Here is a 19,322-nt window from a genome sequence, read left to right on the forward strand (position 1 = left end):
AACTTGGATGAACTTGGATGGAATGCCCTTGATTGGCACCAAAGCACCATGTAAAGATCAACACATCATTTGATCTTTACAGCCATCCTGTGAGAAGTATGCCCACTAGTCCCACTTAATAGATATGGAAACTAAGAATGGAGGTTAAAAGACCCAAGGATGAACATCTATTTCATTGCAAAGCCATGCTTTCTCTGCCCTCCCCTCTTCTTGCCTGTGCATGTAAGCCACCTTTATTTTCTTTCTGGTTCTCTTCACAGCACTCTTCATGCACTTGGCTCTTTTTCATCTCTCAGATGAGGTGACCTTAGCAAAAAGTAGGTCTTGCCTCTCTCACAAAAAGCTCCCCAAATAGCTGTATTTATTTCTCTCTCATGTAGAAGTGTGTGTAGATATTAAAGGCTGGTAGGCAGCTCCATTGTCATGAAGGACCAGACTCCTTTAATGTGTGCGGTTTCTGTCTTGGAGCCCAAAAATGTTGCTCTAGCTCCTTCCATCACACCTGACTTCTAGTCAGCCAAAGGGAGGAAGAGAAAGTGGAACAACTTGCCTCTTTTGCTGACCTTCCATTGGCCAGGATTTGGTCAGATGGCCACAGCAAGCTTCAAGGGAGTTTGGGAAAACTAATCCTTTTTTTTTTTGGAAGGCTTTGTGCTCTGCTAAGACATAGATAGTTCCGGTGATGAGTGAGAAGGATAGAATGGGCGTGAAAAGATGATAGCCACAGAGCCTTGTGCTTTGCCTTAATCACATTTCTCTAATTTGTAGTGAGACCTTAATTTGTGAGATTGTTATAAAATGTCTTTTTCTCTCACTAGGCTAAAACTAAGACTGTCTTACTTGTTTCTATTATGTCCCTAGCACTGGGCAGAGAGCCTGGCATGTGTGTAGCTAGCTGCTCAATAGTTTTTTGAATGGATGCCAAGCAGAGTCAGTCAGTGATGGAACTTAGGACTCCAAGCTCTTAGCCTGTGTCCCCAGCTCTAAGCCAAGGTGTAGGTAAAGGTCACCTTATCTTCGTTAAGCTACAAGATGAGAAAACTCCAGGTAGAGAGTATATAGGTGAATACTCCTTTCCTGACCCTCTGGGTAGAGTTGTATTGTCTGATCAGTGACTGCCTACTTGGAGAGAGAGACAGCCAGTGAGGATGTGATATGAACACACGTACAGATCAACAGCAAAGGACTAACTTGGTAGCAAGAGGGCTGGTTTCCCGTGTGCAACCCTCTGCCCAAGTCACACTCCTTTCATGAACCCCAGACAATAGGGGATGTAATCATGGGTCCATGATTTGAGCACAATTAGCACCAATCCTCATACCCTTGAGTGAGATCTCTGCTAGCCAAGGTCATTTTTATAGCTTTCTCCTGGGGAAATATCTTTTGTTGCCACTTACATTTTTCATTTTGCAGAATGCTTAGGAGAGATATCATTTCTCAACTGCCTACTACATGCCTGGACCACCCGGTCTCTGGAACGTACCCCCTCAATCAAACACTCAGTGGCTGTGAGAGATCGTCAGTATAACCAGTGGAAGAAACAGTGTTCTGTGTTCCCCAAACCATTTCTTTTTCCTCCTGAGCTCACGGAAAGGCTACATTTCTTATCTCTTTGATGGGGTGGTGGGGAGGGAAGGGTACTTAATCAGCTCTGGTCAGTGGAATGTGGACAGAAACAACATACGTTACCCCCGGGCCAGGCTCCTTCTTTCTCTCTGTCTTCACCTTCCGTGGAGGGATGGCCGTGTGTGAAGATGGTCTAGCTATGAAACAGAAGAAGCCGGCACCCTTCATCCCTGAGTCCTGGTGTGAGAGACATCTCAGGAGCACCTTTTCAGAGTCATCCATACATTTTCCAGCCACCGCTGTGACTCCAAGCGCTCCACATGTTCGAGTGTGCAATCCTTGTTTACACCAAAGCTCTATTGTTGGTGGCGAGTATATAGATCCTCCAGAGGTGTAGGGGTGTGAAAGTTCCCTTGGGGCAAACTTTTTGTTTGTTTTTCCAGTATTATTGAGAAATACTTGTCTACATCACTGTGTAAGTTTGAGGCATACAGTGTGATGCTTTGATTTACGTCTGCTACTATAAAACGATTGTTGCAGTAACTTCAGCTACCATTCATCACCTCATATGGATACAATCAAAGCAAAGCAAAGAAAAAAATTTGAGAATTTTCTCCTTGTGACGAGAACTCTTAAGATTTACTCTCCTAAGGGCAGAGGGTAGAGCTCAGTAGTAGAGCGCAGGCTCAGCACACACGAGGTCCTGGGTTCAATTCCCCAGTACCTCCTTTAAATAAATAAAAACCTGATTATTTCTTCCCTCAAAAAAATTGGCTTACTCTCTTAACAACTTGTCTATATGTTATATAGCAGCGTTAACTCCAGTCGTCATGTTGTACGTTGCATCCCTAGTACTTACTTATCTCATAACTAAATATTTGTACCTTTTGACCTTCTTCCTCAGATTCCTCCTCTCCTTCCCCTCCACCTCTGGCAACCACATGTCTGATTTCTTTTTCTATGAGTTTGGGTTTTTTTGTGTTATTTTTTTAGATTCTACATATAAGTAAGCTCCAATATTTGAGCTACAATATTTGTCTTTCTCTCTTTGACTGATTTCATTTAGCTTAATGCCTTCAGTGTCCATCCATGATAGGATTTCCTCATTTTTTATAGCTGAATAATAGTCCATCGTGCACACATATGTAGAACTATACATGATCACAACTTCTTTATCCATTCATCCTTTGATGCATACGTAGGCTGTTTCTACTTCTTGGCTATTCAACATGGGGGTGCAGATATCTTTTTGAGTTAGTGTGTTCATTTCCTTTGGACATATTCCCAGAAGTGGAATTGCTGGATCATATGGTAATTCTATTTTTCATTTGTTGAGGAACCAACATACTGTTTTCCATAGTGGCTGCACCAGCTTACAATCCCACCAACAGTGCACAGGGGTTCCTTTATCTCTGCAACTGCACCAGCACTTGTTCTCTCTTATCTTTTGATGATGGCAATTCTAACAGGCATGAGGTGATATCTCATTGTGGTTTGAGCATCTTTTCATGAACCTGTTGGCCTTTTGTATAGCTTCATTGGAAGAATGTCTATTTAGGTCCTTGCAGCAAACTTTTGATCTGTGGGGATGGGAGGCAGTAGATAAATGCCTCCCATTTTTCTTATATCAGATGCATAGTCATAAGGCCCATTTCACACACCTTCTCAGAGTCTGTGGCATCACACGCCCCATTGTCGTCAGTGGCCAACAACTCAGTGAGGCATCCTTGTACTGACTCTTCCTTTTAGCTTGCTTCACACTCCTTGTTCTCACTCCTGCTGCCTGGTAACATGCTCCCTAACAAAGCGTTGGCACATGAACCTCAGGCTCTGCCTTTTGGGGGACCCTGTTTAAGACCCCCCTCTGGACACAGTGCTTTCTGGGAAAGCCAGTCAACCAGAACATCCATATTGACTTCTGTGGGAGCAGGAAAGAAATTGTGATTGTATTGAAGCTGGGTTTGTTTATGACAGCAGCTAATGCTAATTACTCTCACAAATATATTACTGTCTTTTTACAGATATGAGAGCTGAGTTCAAGGAAGTGAAATAACTTTCTGTTAGTCACAGTTTGTGTTAGAACCAGGGTTCAATCAAGATCCACGTAACTTGCAGTGATTTCTAGGAAATCACAGTTTACATGAGACGTTTACAGAATTTCAGCAAAATAGCAGTCTTTTAGAGAGTTATTTCTTCACCTCTTCTTCCCTCCCCCATCTCATCCAGTCTCAGGGGCTATGACAGTATCAAAGGGGATATTTGCTGAACTCAAAAAGCACTAGTGGAAGCAACCTCCCCCTTTCCATCAAGTAACATCCATTGATATATATGCCTGTCTTTTTATTTATTTGAGCAGAAGTAGGGGGAGAGATTCTTTTTCAGGACTATGGAAATAAGTGAGTAAGACTTTGAAGAGGTCTCAGTTCCTAATTTGTCTCTTAGGATTACTCAATCAAGCAATCATCATGTATTACACGAAAAAGTTTCTATGTGATACATTCAGAAAAGTAGCAAAAAGTAAGTAAAATCACCTATAATATTAGGAATTAAATGAATCCTTCAAAGTGAGAGAGAAAGAACTCCCATCTCCCCCCAAATCTCCAATCTCAACCATCATCAGACTCACCTCTCAAAGAAGAGCATTGTTAAGAGTTTGGGGCAAAGCTATTTCTAATAGATCCATCTATCATCGATCTATTTATCTACTTATCCATTTATTGATGTATTCATATGTATAGTTTTTTTTATGACTTTGTACATATATACACAGTTTGAAACAAAACATTGAGTGTTATTCAAAATGGCTGAAATCTTCTCCTCTTAATTCTGTATCAAGAAAATTTTCATTCAGCATATATTCATTAACTTATTCAACACATTTTACTCATTACCTACTATGTGCTAGGTGCTGTCTTAGCCTTGGGGGCACAGCCGTGAACCTGACAAAGTTCCTACTCTAATGAATTATGTAATAAAATTTTATCTTATGATGTAGTATTTTATTGCATAAAAGTACTAAATTTCACTTAACAAGTTACTCATAAATAGGCATTCTATATAGTTTCAATTTTATTTGTTGATATAAAAAATACTGTAATAAATATTATTGAATGTGTATCTGTACATACTTATGCTATTATTTCTGTGAAATAGAAGCCTAGAAATAGAATTATTAGGTCGCATTTTTATAGACACTGTTAATCTACCCTCCAAAATATTGTACCAAAGTTTTGATAGAGCCTGAATCTGCTCTATTCTCTTTGCCCTCTCCTGCACTTAATGTTGTCAAAGTTGGGGATTTTTTTCCCACATCTTGTAAGGTGAAAGTAATAGCTCATTGTTTTTATGCATTTCTTTAGTATCATTTCTTGTGTTTGTTGGCTGAATGTGTTTCTTCTGTGAATGGCTGCTCATGTCGTGCATCCACTTGCCTACTGTTTGTTTTTCCTATTAATTAGTACTGAACTCGTACTGTTGTGAACCTGACAGATAGATTCCCTCATGGAGCTTCCAGTCCAGCATGGAAGAGAGACCTTGAGCAATGGTAAAAAGAAGCAAAAGCATCCCATGAAAGTGTTGCATCCAGTTTTGTGGGAGCACCTAACAGTCTGGGGTGGGTGTGAGTAGGGAAGACTTTCAGGTAGAGGAGCTATTTAAAAGTAGGAGGAATTGACCATGTGAAAGCAGACAAGGGGATTAAATTCCAGGATAAGGAAGCAGCAAGCATGAAGGCAATTAGGAGCCTCTGGTTTGGCTTTAGTGCCTACTTAGATATCTATATAACTAGAACTGCTTGTATCTGCAGAATAATGAGACCAGGTGATGTTAAGATTACAATGTAATTTGTCCTTAATACCATTAACAACAGTAACAGTAATAGCTAGCATTACTGATAAGGTAGTATGTTCCAGATACATCTATGAGTACCTTAAGTGTATTATCTCATTTAATCCTGCACTAGATACTATTTTATTATTCCCATTTTACTGATGAGGAAACTGAGGCACAGCCAGGAAGTAGTGAAGCCTGTAATTACACTTGTATAGTAAGTACTCCGTGTCAGGAAATTTCTATTTCTGTTGTATTCTCCGTAGTATCCACATTAAGACCTGGAGCTTCATTATGTTTTCCCTTACATCATTGCTGTGTAATGTTGGGATCAGGACTCTGAGCATTAGATTCATCTTCTGTAAAATAAAAATATGATGATAATGATGCTTAACATTGCTAGACTACTTTCTCTGTCAGTTTGGTAATTTGGATTATACTTCAGTTAAAAAAATTAACCTTATGATCACAGAGTGTTATTTTTCACTCACGGTCCATCATGAGTTGGCTGGGAGTGCCGCTCCATGTTTCCTTTCTCTAGGACTTGAGCTCTCAGGGGTTCTATCGTCGTGTGGGCTTCCACTGTCCCTGCGGCAGGGGGAGGGGGCGCTATGGTGTCCCGCACTAGCAGCCAGGTGCTTCCATTCAGCAGTGGTGCATATTCTTTCACTTTCATTTCATTGGCCAAGGTAAGTCATGTGGTCACACCTAAGCTCCTGCACAGGGAAAGGCAGTCCCACCAGGTGCATAGAGAAAGAGGAACACGACCACTGATGAATTATCATCCGTGTGCCAGCTCTGCTCTGTGTTTTACTATAACAGCTCTCCTTGCCAACAACCCTGTTTAGTAACTATGATTGCTGTACCCATTTTAAAGATGAGGAAGTTAAGGCACAGGAAGGTTGAGTAACTTGCCCAAGGTCACTTGGCTAGTAAATGGTAAAGCCAAGTTTGAACGCCACCCATCAGTCCTCAAATCCCATACCCTTATACCATGCACTATATTTACCTTACGGGGCTATTCTGAGACTAATAGATAGCCTACATTTTCAAGTCTCTTCCTATCACAAGGAGTGCCTGCACTGCTGTTGGGGTTGTTACTGCTGCTTCCTCAGTGTGCGGGGCTCAGGACGTCCTTAGGTGGTGAAATTGATTTGACTCAGCCCCTTTCAGTGGCCTTCGCCGTCTCCACTACCCATCCACAGAAACAGGTTTTTCAGGAGGTGTGGCCGTCTTTGTCATGAATGAGTCCCACACGAACAACCCTGCACACAATCTTTTTCCAGTCCGGGTCCCATTAACCTAAAAATCTCAGGCAAGCGCAGTGATGAGAATGAATAAACGTCAGTCTCCAAAGGGCCGGCTCTGAGTAAGTCATGCAGCACAGTGCAAAGCGGGATAACACGTCGTAAATCAATGCTGTTAAAATGAATACTTGATGGTGATCCCAAGGAAGGCTATTTACCATCAGCACTTGAGCTACGGGAGCAGTGTGGAAGCCAAAGCGATTTGCATCGCATGGAAACGCTCAGGTTTGCCACTGCTGATGAATTCTCGAGCGCTTTGGCTGTTCTCCATATGCAGAGCTGTTTAATGTTTACCTAAAAAGCAATGGGGCAGGGATGTGCTCTCTGTGCCTTGTGAATGGGGAATGATAGGGGTCAGTAGTGATGCACACGAAGTGAAGCAAAGCACAGGAAATCTATTTTTAGTTGCCACCCCCCTCCCTGACTAACACACCTGGCTTTTATCCTCTCTGGAATTTGATGAGACAATTCCATCTCGGAGGTGAGTGGAAAGAGACACGGTCAAGACACCAGCACTCATCTGCTCTCTCTAACCCACCTCCCTTTCCTGGTCTGTCTCCTCCGGTTGATCAGCCTCCATTTTTTTTTGGCGGGGGTGGTGCTGTGGTTTCTATACGCCTAATCAGACAGCTAAGAGCTGGTACTTCCATCAGTGTGAATCTTGGATACTCTTTTAAAAAGTATCCAGCCCGGGGCCCCAGGGTCCTCACACTCACCTTGAATGTCTTGGATGCCACACAGAGAATAACACATAGCCTTTTGCCCTTCTCTCCTTCATGAAAACCCCCCATTCCCCTATACCATGTCCTAACAGTGCGGACATAGCTTATCCACATTACAGGCACATTTATCTCAGGAGGAAGCGAATAGAAAGCAGGCAACCAAAAGAGGGAGGAAAAGAAACAAAAATGAAGAGTGCTGATGAGCCCACCCCAACGTCCACTTCTCGGGAGGCTGAGAGGGGGAAGGGGAGCCTCATGGTCTCGGGGCCTGCTGGCTCCTCAATGACACGAGTGGCTCTCTAGACTGAAAGCAAGGGTTAGGTTTAAAGATACGCAGTTTTCATAGAACATGCCCCTTGATGTCTTCTTAAGGGAGTGTGACGACAGTAACTTGCTTTTCATCTAAAGAGGTAGGACTTATACCCCACTGTAACGGAGGAATACAAGGATAAGTTAACACCATTTAAGCTCGTTCTGTAAACTGAACTTTCAGTAGATTTTGCACCTGGGATTTGTACCAGAAAGGACAGAGGATTGCTCTTCCTTGTGCACCTTCTCTCTTGTGCCACCAAGAAAAAGATGTCATTAGTCTCGAATAGGGCAGCCCATTGCTTAATTTTCATTTGGTTGAGACCAGGATTTCTCAAACTTGAGCAATACTTATGTAGACTCTTTTTAGAGGAAAATAATCTTCCTGGGTCCCCATGAGAACATAAAGTAGTTTTATTAAAATGTTAATATAGCAATATAAAATCAGAAATTATCTCCTTGTGTTTTTTTTTTAGTCAATTATGGAACCAAAACAAGTTGGAGATTAAATATAAACATCATGGCAGATCCGATAAAATTCAAATGAAAATTATTCAATAAATATGGTGGATCATGCTGTTTGGCTGGATTGGAGTCCTCTCTTTGGATCTGGTTGTCATCCTTTGGGCTTTGCACCGGCTCTCCTGGGGCAGGAGACACAAGCTACCAACAGCACTCCTATCCATCTTCTCCTCATCGCTTAGCATAAATTTATCATCTCATATAAATTTATGCACTGGACCCTTCTTTTCTGCAGAGAGAAAAGGTAATAGTGCTTGGAGTCTATATGATGGTCAATAAAAAATACAAAAGCCTTTTCTGAAACCATGTGGTTAAACTCCACTAGAGAAGCTGGCCATTCAGATGACCCACAGTATGCTTTTATTGATTTCTTTCTGCTTGTCATTGAAGTTGCATATGACAATGAAAATTTCTTTTGAAGAGAAGAATGTGTGTGAACCCTCAGAGGCTGTGGACTCTAGTTTGAGCACAGTGTTCTAGACAAATTCTCCTAATGACCTTTCCATTTCCCTGCTAATCATCTCCGTTTGCACCCCAGGGCAGGTGCACCATCGGAGTGTGGTCAGTTTAGAGGATCCAGTTGGACAATCCAGAAACCTGGATTCTGGGCTCCCATTCTGGTTGTAGCCCTAACCAGCTCTGAGTCTGGCCAAGTCTCCTCTCAGGTCTCTACCAGCCCAAGATAAGCCACCAGCATCTTCTGTCCCAACTGGAATGGCTCCCAACTTGCCAACCTGCTTCCACTCTTGGGCCCCTCCCCTATCCATTCTTCACCCTGCAGGAGAGCACAATCTTGTTAAATTGGAAATTAATCATGTCACTTCTTTGTTTAACACCCTTCCATTGGGGTTCCAATTTTACTTAAAATAAGACCCTTGGACTACCAAGCTAAATCACAATTAGTTCCACCCATCTCTCCAGCTCCATCCCTGCCTCACTTCCTCTCCCACCCCATGTTCCAGCCCCAGAGTTTCACTGTAGTTCTTCAAACTCTCCAATTCTTCTCTACATCAGGCTTTTGTCTTTTTAAAAAACATGTTTTTTTTAATATAGTCAGTTTACATTGTTGCATCAATTTCTGGTGTACAGCACAATGCTTCAGTCATATAGGAACATACGTATATTTGTTTTCATATTCTTTTCACCATAAGCTATTATAAGATATTGAATATAGTTCCCTGTGCTATACAGTATAAACTTGTTGTTTATCTATTTTATATATATTAGTTAGTATCTGCAAATCTTGAGCTCCCAGTTTACCCCTTCCCACCCCTTTTCCACCTCAGTAACCATAAGTTTGTTGTCTATGTCTGTGAGTCTGTTTCTGTTTTGTAAATAAGTTTGTTTGTCTTTTTTTTTTTTTTTTTTTTTTTTTTTTAGATTCCACATATAAGTGATACCATGCAGTATTTTTCTTTCTTTTTCTGACTTACTTCACTTAGAATGACATTCTCTGGGTCTATCCATGTTGCTGCAAATGGCACTATTTTATTCTTTTCTATTGCTGTGTAGTATTCCTTTGTATAAATATACCACAGCATTAGGATTTGAATGGGCTTTTTCTCTCGCTGCTTCCACCAGTCAGCTTTTCTCTCCCTGGCTTCTTATTATACTGCAGATCTCAGCTGTATTCCCTACTTTTTCAGATAGACCATCTCTGATTACCCTACCTTGATTATATTCCCCCTAAACATTGCTCTTTGCCTCTGTATTTGTTAAATTTCATCACACCACAATTTAGCTGTGTGATGTGGGTGGACTTTCCTCTTTGATTCTGTCTTGCTTTCCTAGGAGGGCAGAGGCACTGTCTGCCTTGTTTATCATGGCATCCCCCACACTTAGGACAGTCCTGGCATAGAGTTGATGTTAAATTACTTAATTAACATTTGGGAAGGAATGAAGGCTTCCCATTGGCTTCATTTCCTGGGCTTCATCTTCTTTAGCTGTAGAGTGAAGTTAATAACGCCTGCTTTATTTGACATCATTCACTTAACACAGGTAACTTGCTAGATACCAGGGACACACATTATCCTGAAAAAGTTCAAGAGGTCCTGAGGAAGGTCAAGGGCTGGAGGCTTGGTGGCAAGAGCTGGACACAGGGTGTGTGACTTGGGACTGACTCCCCCAGCCCCTCAATTGAGAGCACTGCCCCTCGGGTACTAACAGCCCAGCACCCTGTGTGCCTTCCTTTCCCCACTCTCGTTAATCTGACTGCCTTTGATCCAGAACAGAGTGTACTTCAGGTATGATTGTTGAATGATCATGGTCATGAAGTTAGGAAACTCTTAAGTCTTTCAACCATCTTCCCACTTCGCTCTTATTTAACATCTCTTCTTGCTTATCCTCTTTCCACTTTCATCCTGGACATCCCGACGGAGTGAATGTCACTTGGGTCATCAGTCCAGTCATTAAGTGAGCACATAATGAGCACCTACTATCTGCTGAGCACTGTTCCTGGTGTTTCTAAGTGGTGGAAGACTATGTTTCTGCTGCCTCTGAGTGCAACACACTTCTTGTTTTCGTAAGTGATACATAGTAGATTTACAATATTGTTAGCTTCAGGTTTACAGCATAGTGATTGTTTTTTTTGCAGATTATATTCCATTATAGGTTATTACAAGATGTTGGGTGTAACTCCCTGTGCTACACAGTAAATTCTTGGTGCTTATCTAGTTAATGGATAGTAGTTTGTATCTGTTGATCCCATACTCCTCATTTGTTCCTCCCCTTCCCCCTTTCCCCTTTGGTAACCATAAGTTTGTTTTCTCTATGAGACAACATGGTTCTGGTCCTAACATAGGCTTGGAGTTTGGTGTGCTAGCTGCTTTTCTGAAGCACATGTCCCTTACAGAACTCTGGGATGCAGTGACCACGTGGGGAGGCGCAGAGAATGCTAGAGCAGGGCTTCAAGAATGAAGTAAGAACCTTGCCTTCTGCTACATTATCCATGTGACACTGGGTGGGTCTCTTAACCTCTCTGAATCAAGGACTTTCAGGTAAAACAGGGCTATCCATTCCCCCTCCATCTACTTTTCGGGGTTCTTTTCAGATTGGAAAAAGATGAGTATAAGGGAACTTAGATGAAGCATAGAGCAGAGTGAAAATATAATGACCTCAATGAATTCAGTGACTGTAAAATGTCAGCAGAGGGAAAGGTAAGGAAACTCATGTTGACTACGTATTTCCTGGATGCTTGAGGCTGTGCCAAACACTTATTGTACCACCCTCAAACCCCCACCCCCCAGAACCATTTTATGAAGAAGAAACTGGGACCAAGAATGTTTAGGTCACTTTTTCACCATTGTGTAGACAGTAAGCAATGGAGTCAGGGTTTTTTGTTGTTGTTGTTTGGTCATTTGTTCTTGTTTTTTTGAATTTTGTTTTAAACTGAAACATAATTGATTTATAATGTTGTGTTAGTTTCTGGTGTATAGCATAGTGATTCAGTTATACATACATACATGTATTCTTTTCCATCATAGGTTATTACAAAGTATTGAATATAGTTCCCTGTGCTATAAAGTAGAATTTGTTTTTTACCTATTTTGTATATAGTAGTTTATATCTACTAATCCCAAACTCCTAATTTATCCCTCCCTACCTTTCCCCTTTGGTAACCATAGTTTTTTTCTATGTCTGTGAGTCTGTTTCTGTTTTATAAGTAAGTTCATTTGTGTCATTTTTCTAGATTCCACATATAAGTGGTGTCATATATTTGTCTTTCTCTGTCTCACTTCAGTTAGTATGATAATCTCTAGGTCCATCCATGTTGCTGCAAATGGCATTAATTCATTCTTTTTTTATGGCCGAGTAATACTCCCAGATACACACACACACACACACACACACACACACACACCCCACAACTGCTTTATCCAGTCATCTGTCGATGGACACTTAGGTTGCTTCCGCGTCTTGGCTTTTGTAAATAGTGCTGCTATGAACATTGGGACGCATGTATCTTTTCAAATTCAAGTCTTCTCTGGATACATGCCCAGAAGTGGGGTCAGTTTTCAAACCAGATCTGGGTGACTTCTATGGCCAGGATTCTCACTTTTTCAGGCAGTCCAAAACAACCAGATGCCGTGTACCATTCTAGAGGGTCATTCCACCTCTACTTAAATGTTTCCATATGTTTGTGGGCTGATTTCTTTGAGATCTTGCCCCCAAGAACAGGTAGGATGGACCCAAGGTCAGAACATCTCTCTACTGGTAACATTAGATCGTCTGTTGTCCCTCAGTCCAACTGGAGGTGCCCTTCCAGAAGTCATGGATTTGCAGGCAATGGGAAAACGTCTTGAAAAATCAGTTTCTCCTTTCAGACAATCCGAGTTCCTCCAAGTCACTATTGTGGGCTGTCAGCCTCACAATTCCGGGAATGCCTCCCTCTCTGCTGGAAACTCCATCACATTGACAACTGCTCTCTGAATTCTGAGAACAGCTCCCCATCCTATTGGTAATGAAATAACAGGGTCGTGGCTGCATCGAGACAGAGGAAGCCTGTAGCAATTTGGTAGCAGCTAACACCCCAAATACCCCAAGCTTCATCTGTATTCATTCTCCCCTAGTGCCATGGATGGCTCCTGCGGACTCGAGTTTATCTCAGCCTCAAAGCTAATAGAGTTAAACCAGCTGGTCAATTTAAACAGGAGCAGAACCAGTGAGATGTTACTGTATTCTGAGACGGCGCTAATAAACTTTAATAGATTTCAGCTAACAATTGGGTATAAATTAGACATTGCACTGCTGCTGAGGTAATAACTTTTGGCACTAAATAACAGAAAATCAAGCTCTGTGATGTGCTTCAAAAGCACCTTCATCGAGCCTCCGAGATTCAGGCAGATTTCACTATTGATTACCGCTTACTCTTCCCCAAGCTTTAAGAAAACAGCAGACTGCTCCAAAATGCACCCCCAGAGGAGCCCAGACTTTTTCTCTCACTGGCTCAATAGCTCTTTTACGTGAAGAGGACTTTGGAATAAAAACGGGGGACATGGTGGCTGGGTGGGGGGGCTCTCATAGGTGACTCAGGAACCAGGTGGTTAGATGACCCTTTCAAGGGCACACAAATACTTGTTTATACTTTTCTGGAATCTTCCAGAATGTTCACCAGCTGAATTCATTTCAATTCATTCTGTTTAACAATAGAATTTGTAATCAGCAAGCCCTGTAATTAGCTTGGGTTAGGCACTGGAGTCAATTGGTTGTGTAGCAAGAAATCTGGATGTGGCATTAGCAGAATTTGTTCGGGTCCTGACTACGGCGCTAATTATCCAGGTGACTTTGGGTGAGTCATTTAACCACAGTCCCCTCACCTGCCTGTCTTAACGGGTTGTTGTCAGGTGGAAGGAAATGTGGGATCCCTGTGAAAGTGGGGTGTAGGCTGGGAAGTGCTAGCCAACAAGTGAAATTCAGTAGGCCACACAACCTGATGCTCAGGTTCAGAAGCTCAGTGATGCCATCGTGAGCTGTGAAAGTGGCCAGAAAGCTCCTTGTGGCAGACACATTGGCCTCTACCCGCGGATCCGGGCAGCCATCCTACTCTCTCTTTCTGCTTTGTGTGTGAGACCTTCTCAGACTTGAAACCGTGCTCAAGTTCAGCACTGTAATTTCTGTGTTGGTTTCCACAGGGGTCGAGATTTCTTCAAGAACAGAGCTCTGCATGGGGCCATCGTTACTGAAACAGTTACCATATGCCATTGCATCCAAGATGCATGTTTCTTTCACAATTTAACATCTCTGAGTCGAGATATGTCTCTTGGTTACTGTCTGGCCAGAGTTTCATTAGCAGCCTTCTTTTGTCTTAGTGGTGCACAGGAATGATGCAGTTCACAACTGAGGTCATCTTAGACATGATGGATTATGGAATCATGTTCCTGTTACGAACCAGGTGCTGTTCTGAGTGCTGCAGAGAGGGGGGCCCAAGACAGCATGTTCCTCTTCTGTGGCATTCACATCCTGCCACAGTGGAGTGGGGCAAGCCAAACAGGCAGCAACTCAACAAGAGAGTTGCATACGGCATTGGGTTTTGAAATGACTTAACAGGGAAAAATGATAAAGAGTGCCAGGAGGCTTGGGCTACTGGAGTCAAGATAGTCCACGAAAGCCTCTCAGACTGACTGCAAGAGAGGTGCTACACGGTAAGATTTGGGACAAGAGATTTCCAGCGTGAGGGAACAACCAGATGGACCCTGAAATGGGAATGAGGTTAGCAGAACATTGATGACATAATCCTTCTGGGCATAATTATTTAAATATGTGCAGATGAGAATAGGCATATATGGTCTCAAAGATGTTATCTCTCTGCCTTTCCTTTTTTTCTCAAGCTTCCAAGTTGACTGTCATCAGAGACTACGTTAGCTTCCCAGGGCAGCTGTAACAAATTACCACAAATTTGGATGGCTTAACGTAAGAAAAAGTTATTCTCTCCATAGTCCTCGAGGATAGAAGTCTGCAAACAGTGTATTGGCAGGACCATGCTCTTTCTGAAGGATCTAGATGAAAATATGTCCATGCCTTTCCCTTAGCTTCTGGTGCCTGCCAGCTATCCTTGGCCTTCCTTGGCTTGTAGACACTTCACTCTAATCTGGGCCACTGTGAGCACATGGCGGTCTCCCTGTGTGTCTGTGTCTCTTCTTATATGGACATCAGTTTTAGTGGATGAGGTCCCACACTAATTCAGTATGGTCTCTGCAAAGACCCTGTTTCCAAATAAGGTCATCGTCACAGGTACTGAGGGTACCTCACACCTTTTAGGGGGACCCATTACAACTCATAGCAGAGACACTGATGACACTTCTCAGGAAAGTTTCTTAATGGAGGTCTATTGCTACTTTGATAACACGGGGACCAAACCTTCCTACCACCAAACAGGTCTTCCCTATTTTGCCTACTAAGGACAAAAGCCATGACCACATCTTCAGCATGAAGCCTGCTTTCCCTATAGACATTTTCTTAGTTCTCTTTTAGCCTAAGTGATTTTGATATCAAGGTGGAAGAAACTTTATTTTGGTGGAAGCAGGCTACCACCATCAACACCTCTGGATCTAATCACTGATTACAGAATTAATACTACTGCAGCCGGAGGACATGGGTGGCAGCAAGGGCAAGTTGAGAAGTTTCAAATAACTTAGTAACCAGTTGTCATCAGCAGTATTGGCATAAAAGTAGGTAGTTAATTCCCCAGTCTGTTCCTTTTACTATCTACTGCCACCTTTGAAAGTCATCATAAAATAATAACAGCTAAAGTTTATTGAGTGCGGACCATGTGTTAGGGATTATGTAACACAGTTTAAATGTATTGTGAGCCCATTTAATTCTCACAATAACCCCAGGAGGGAGGTACTATTATTATCCTGACTTTACTTAGGGGAACATGATGGTTAGAAGAGTTTCTGTGTCTCACACAGAGCCACAGACTGGTGAGGACTAGAGACGAGAGTCCCACCTAGATAGCTGGGCTCAAAGGTCCATGGATGTAATCACCCTGCTACTGCTCTTCAACAGGGCAGCCCTTCATTTTACCCCAGAAACGGGAAGTGGCATTCCCAAGGTCACACAACTAGGAGATACCAGAACAGGGAGAAGGTCCCAGATGGGAACCAGTCCAGTGCTTGCTCTTCTGTCCCTTGTCTTGTCAACCTTCACAGCCCAGTGAAAATTCTCCAGCTAGGCATCTGCCCCTCGTCCCCCAGTGAAGGCTTCAGATAGTCCATGGGAAGATCTAGTAGGCAAAGCCCTACCAGGTGATGCTAGCCCTGTTTGGTGGATGCCAACCTCTGTGAGGCCCAGACTTTACTCAGGATTTTGTGGGCACACAGGTACCCATCTGTATAAAATTGTTATCATGGGTCTAATCATTGCCCCAGAGCCAAGTCTGCAGACCACTGAGTGACAGAGACTAAGGCTGGAAAAAAATGCTGCTGGGCCACTTTTCTGAAATTGGAAGACTAGATTGTGAGTGGGAAGTCAGTTTCATCTCCTGCACCACATCCTCTCAAAGCGATGGGTTGCCTGGAATGTTGTCTCATAAAAGATTTTGAGTCTGAGCACATTGGTCCCAGTCTGGGGACGGGAACTGGGTGGCTGGGGATCAGGGGTGAGAGGGAGGGGGTTTATCAAATATATACTTGTATATTTTGCACCCTGTGAATGTACTAGATAGTAAATTTCAAATGATCTGAAGCCCTACCTTGGGATCATGGGAAAATACTAAATACGTTGTAATCAGTTTGTGGGGTCTCCTCTGGACACAAGATGAGTCAGTGTCTGCACACGAGCTGTGCGTTTCTTACCTCTGCACATGAGTCATGATTTTCATAATTTATACCTTGCAAAGATAGAACTTATGGTTCTCATGGAGGAGGCCCTAGGGCAGCTGCCAATGTTGTGTATGTTTCCATTCTTCCTCCAAGCTCATCAGGGCTACATGAGTGTCATAAAATGGCTTTCCCGACTTCTCAGCTGCAAGAGGAGAAATACAGACAAACCCATGGGAATCTTCTTTGCGTCCAACCTCACTCCTTCTTGATGCTTTCACTGGAAATAGGAGTCAGCATCATTTTGCTCCCCCTGGGGCATCCTTCCCTGCGCTCCCTTGGAGTCATCCTTTCCTCCCTCCTGTAGGAATTAGATAGCAGTTGTGGGGGGCCCTCCCCGGTGTTTGGGACCTCAGCCTCCAGCAGATTTTTTAAACAGAAGAGGCGCACAGGTGTGGAGACTCAGGATGAGTCTGTGTTGATGCCTCTGCCTGGGAAAACTGCCCTCGACAAACACATTCGTTGCTCATACATTATCTGTTGGCTATCTCCCCACGTGCCCATCTGCTGCGATGGCAGTGTGCCTGATCCCAGGTCCCAAAGCCAGCTCCATTAAACCTAGGTGCCAGTCACCCGTGAGCCGGCTGCAGGAGACTTCACCCTCTGGGGCCCCTTCTTCTCATCTCCCCTTGGGAATACTGAGACCTCCACCATGCTTCTGACTTTCTCACTTGGTACCTGGCTGGAGGTAGAGCCCACTTTGGCGATCCCAGCATCGGGATGAGAAAGGCTTGTTCTCTGCAGGACAAGGCTCAGTGTAAGCTGAGACTCTGCACTGGGGAAGGAGAGAGGTGGTGAAATTGAGATGTACGTATGAGTTGGGTGGGATCCTACCTGCCTGCACTGGGGGCAGGAAGATATAAATGTGGAGTTATTGGAACCACATCTCTTCCCCTGTACCTCATATGTGTGAGTGAATGAGTGCGTATGTGTGTGTGTGCATTGGTGGAGGATGGCATTTATCTACATCGTCAGTCATAAATCAAATGTGGTTCCCCTCCCTTGTGCCAAAATTGTTTTGAAGGGACAGATAAAATGCCAAGTGTCTGTGCAAACTGCTAACAAAGGCGCATCCTATCTTCTGTGATACAGGTACAAAGGGACCTGGCAGGGAGGAAGAAGATGATTAACTATAATTCGTGGCTGGTAGGATGTCAGGAGCATAGTAGACACTTAGGCAAAATTGTTGAATGAGTGAATGAGTAATGGAGGTCCCCACGCAGCATCATTGAGTGAATGAAATGTGATGATGTCTTTGTTTACATTAATTTTTGAGCACCTACTATATGCCGGGCACCATTCTAGGCTATTGGGAGGTGGTAGCAAGCAAGATAGACCAGACCCCTGCTCCCACAGAGCTTACCTTCCTTCAGGGAACAGACAGAAACAAGCAAATGTATGATGGAAACTGCAGAGCTCAATGACTTTTGATCTCTTTCTTTTGCTCCTGTGGAAAGTAGCAAAAGGGAGGAGACTTGCATGCACATATATGGTCAGGCCCATTCACCTGTATTTGCTGGATGGTTTGTAAAGAACTCCCCCATCTCCATCCACGGACACACATTCACATGTATGAACATACACACTCACACATGCACGCATCATCCTCTCGGACTTGGAATTCTCCTGAAATATACATTATTTTTTCTCATAAAATCTGCAAGAGACAGACCCATGTGACCTGACTGGGGCTGTAGTTGAGGATCCAGAGATATTTTGGGGTTTTTTGGAGCCATTGTCAGGTCACTGTCCCTCAGATTAGAACATTTAGACACTTCTTTATTTTTAAATTTAAAACAAATTTTAAAGTTGCTTTCCATTTACAGTTATTACAAAATACTGACTATATTCTCTTTGCTGTACAATACATCCTTAAGCCTGTCTTACACCCAGGAGTTTGTGTCTCGCATTCCACCACCTTTATATTGTTCCTACCCACGTTTCCTCACTGGTAACCACTAGTTTATTCTCTATGTCTGTGAGTCTGCTTTTTTGGGTCATATTTACCAATTTGTTGTATTTTTTAGATCCCACATATAAGTGACATCATACAGTATTTGTCTTTATCTATCACTTAGCATATTTCTTTGCAGTCCCCAAACCTGTGTCTGACTCTGGCTGCATCTGGGAAAGGATCCTGGCTCCTGGGTCAGGTCCTCTGTGTCTACCCTAGAAAGCTGCAGAGCTGGAGGGTGACAGCATGTGAAACGTGAAGACTGGAGAGATTCCTAAATAGGAGGTGGGTTGTACTTCACTTTTTCAGACATGGCATCTGCCTTAGAGAGTCTGTGATTCCTGGAATATTCCAAAGCTCTGACCTCCTTGGGCTGGTTAGATGCTCAGGAATTGAAGGGTAGTGGGACCTATGGCTTGCCCATACGATTGAAGTAATTTGGATGCCAGAGAATACCATCTATAATTGAGAGACTGCACTCAGGAAAAATTAATATTCTATTAAATTAAGACTGAGTCTCCTCTTTAGCATATTTGGACCCACTCTGATATGTCTAATACTCAAATTACTCATGAAGAGTCCATTATAGTGTTGTCACGGTGACCATCTCCAATTATGACCAGCAGGATTAAGAAGATGATGTCTGTGAAGCTCTCCAAGGCTGATGAGTGAATGTCCATGGGAGAAAGAGGAAGATCTGGGATGGGTCCAGTGTGCAGGGATGGAAGGAGATCTTGAGCCCCAGGCAGGCTGCTGTGTGAATGGTGGCAGGGGTCATCTGCTCCCTGAAGATAAG

The 19,322-nt window shown here is 43.1% G+C and overlaps 1 protein-coding gene and 1 pseudogene across 8 annotated transcripts in view; both read left to right on the top strand.

Moving 5' to 3' along the window:
• LOC141578737 (MFS-type transporter SLC18B1-like) overlaps nt 1-19,322 on the top strand; it is a 489,075-nt pseudogene that overhangs the window by 256,037 nt on the left and 213,716 nt on the right.
• Nucleotides 1-19,322, top strand: part of TOX3 (TOX high mobility group box family member 3) — a 352,097-nt gene that overhangs the window by 171,179 nt on the left and 161,596 nt on the right. Inside the window, exon 1 of one of the 8 annotated variants that reach the window (XM_045506640.2) lies at nt 18,765-18,811. The exons of 6 other annotated variants lie outside the window; for them this stretch is intronic. The gene's annotated coding sequence lies outside the window, so the exon portion shown is untranslated. Of the gene's footprint in view, nt 1-18,764; nt 18,812-19,322 lie in introns of those variants that run through there. One more of the 8 variants, XM_045506643.2, reaches the window with a different exon arrangement.

This window comes from Camelus bactrianus, chromosome 9 (genome assembly GCF_048773025.1).
Source record: "Camelus bactrianus isolate YW-2024 breed Bactrian camel chromosome 9, ASM4877302v1, whole genome shotgun sequence".
Taxonomy (NCBI): Eukaryota; Metazoa; Chordata; class Mammalia; order Artiodactyla; family Camelidae; genus Camelus; species Camelus bactrianus.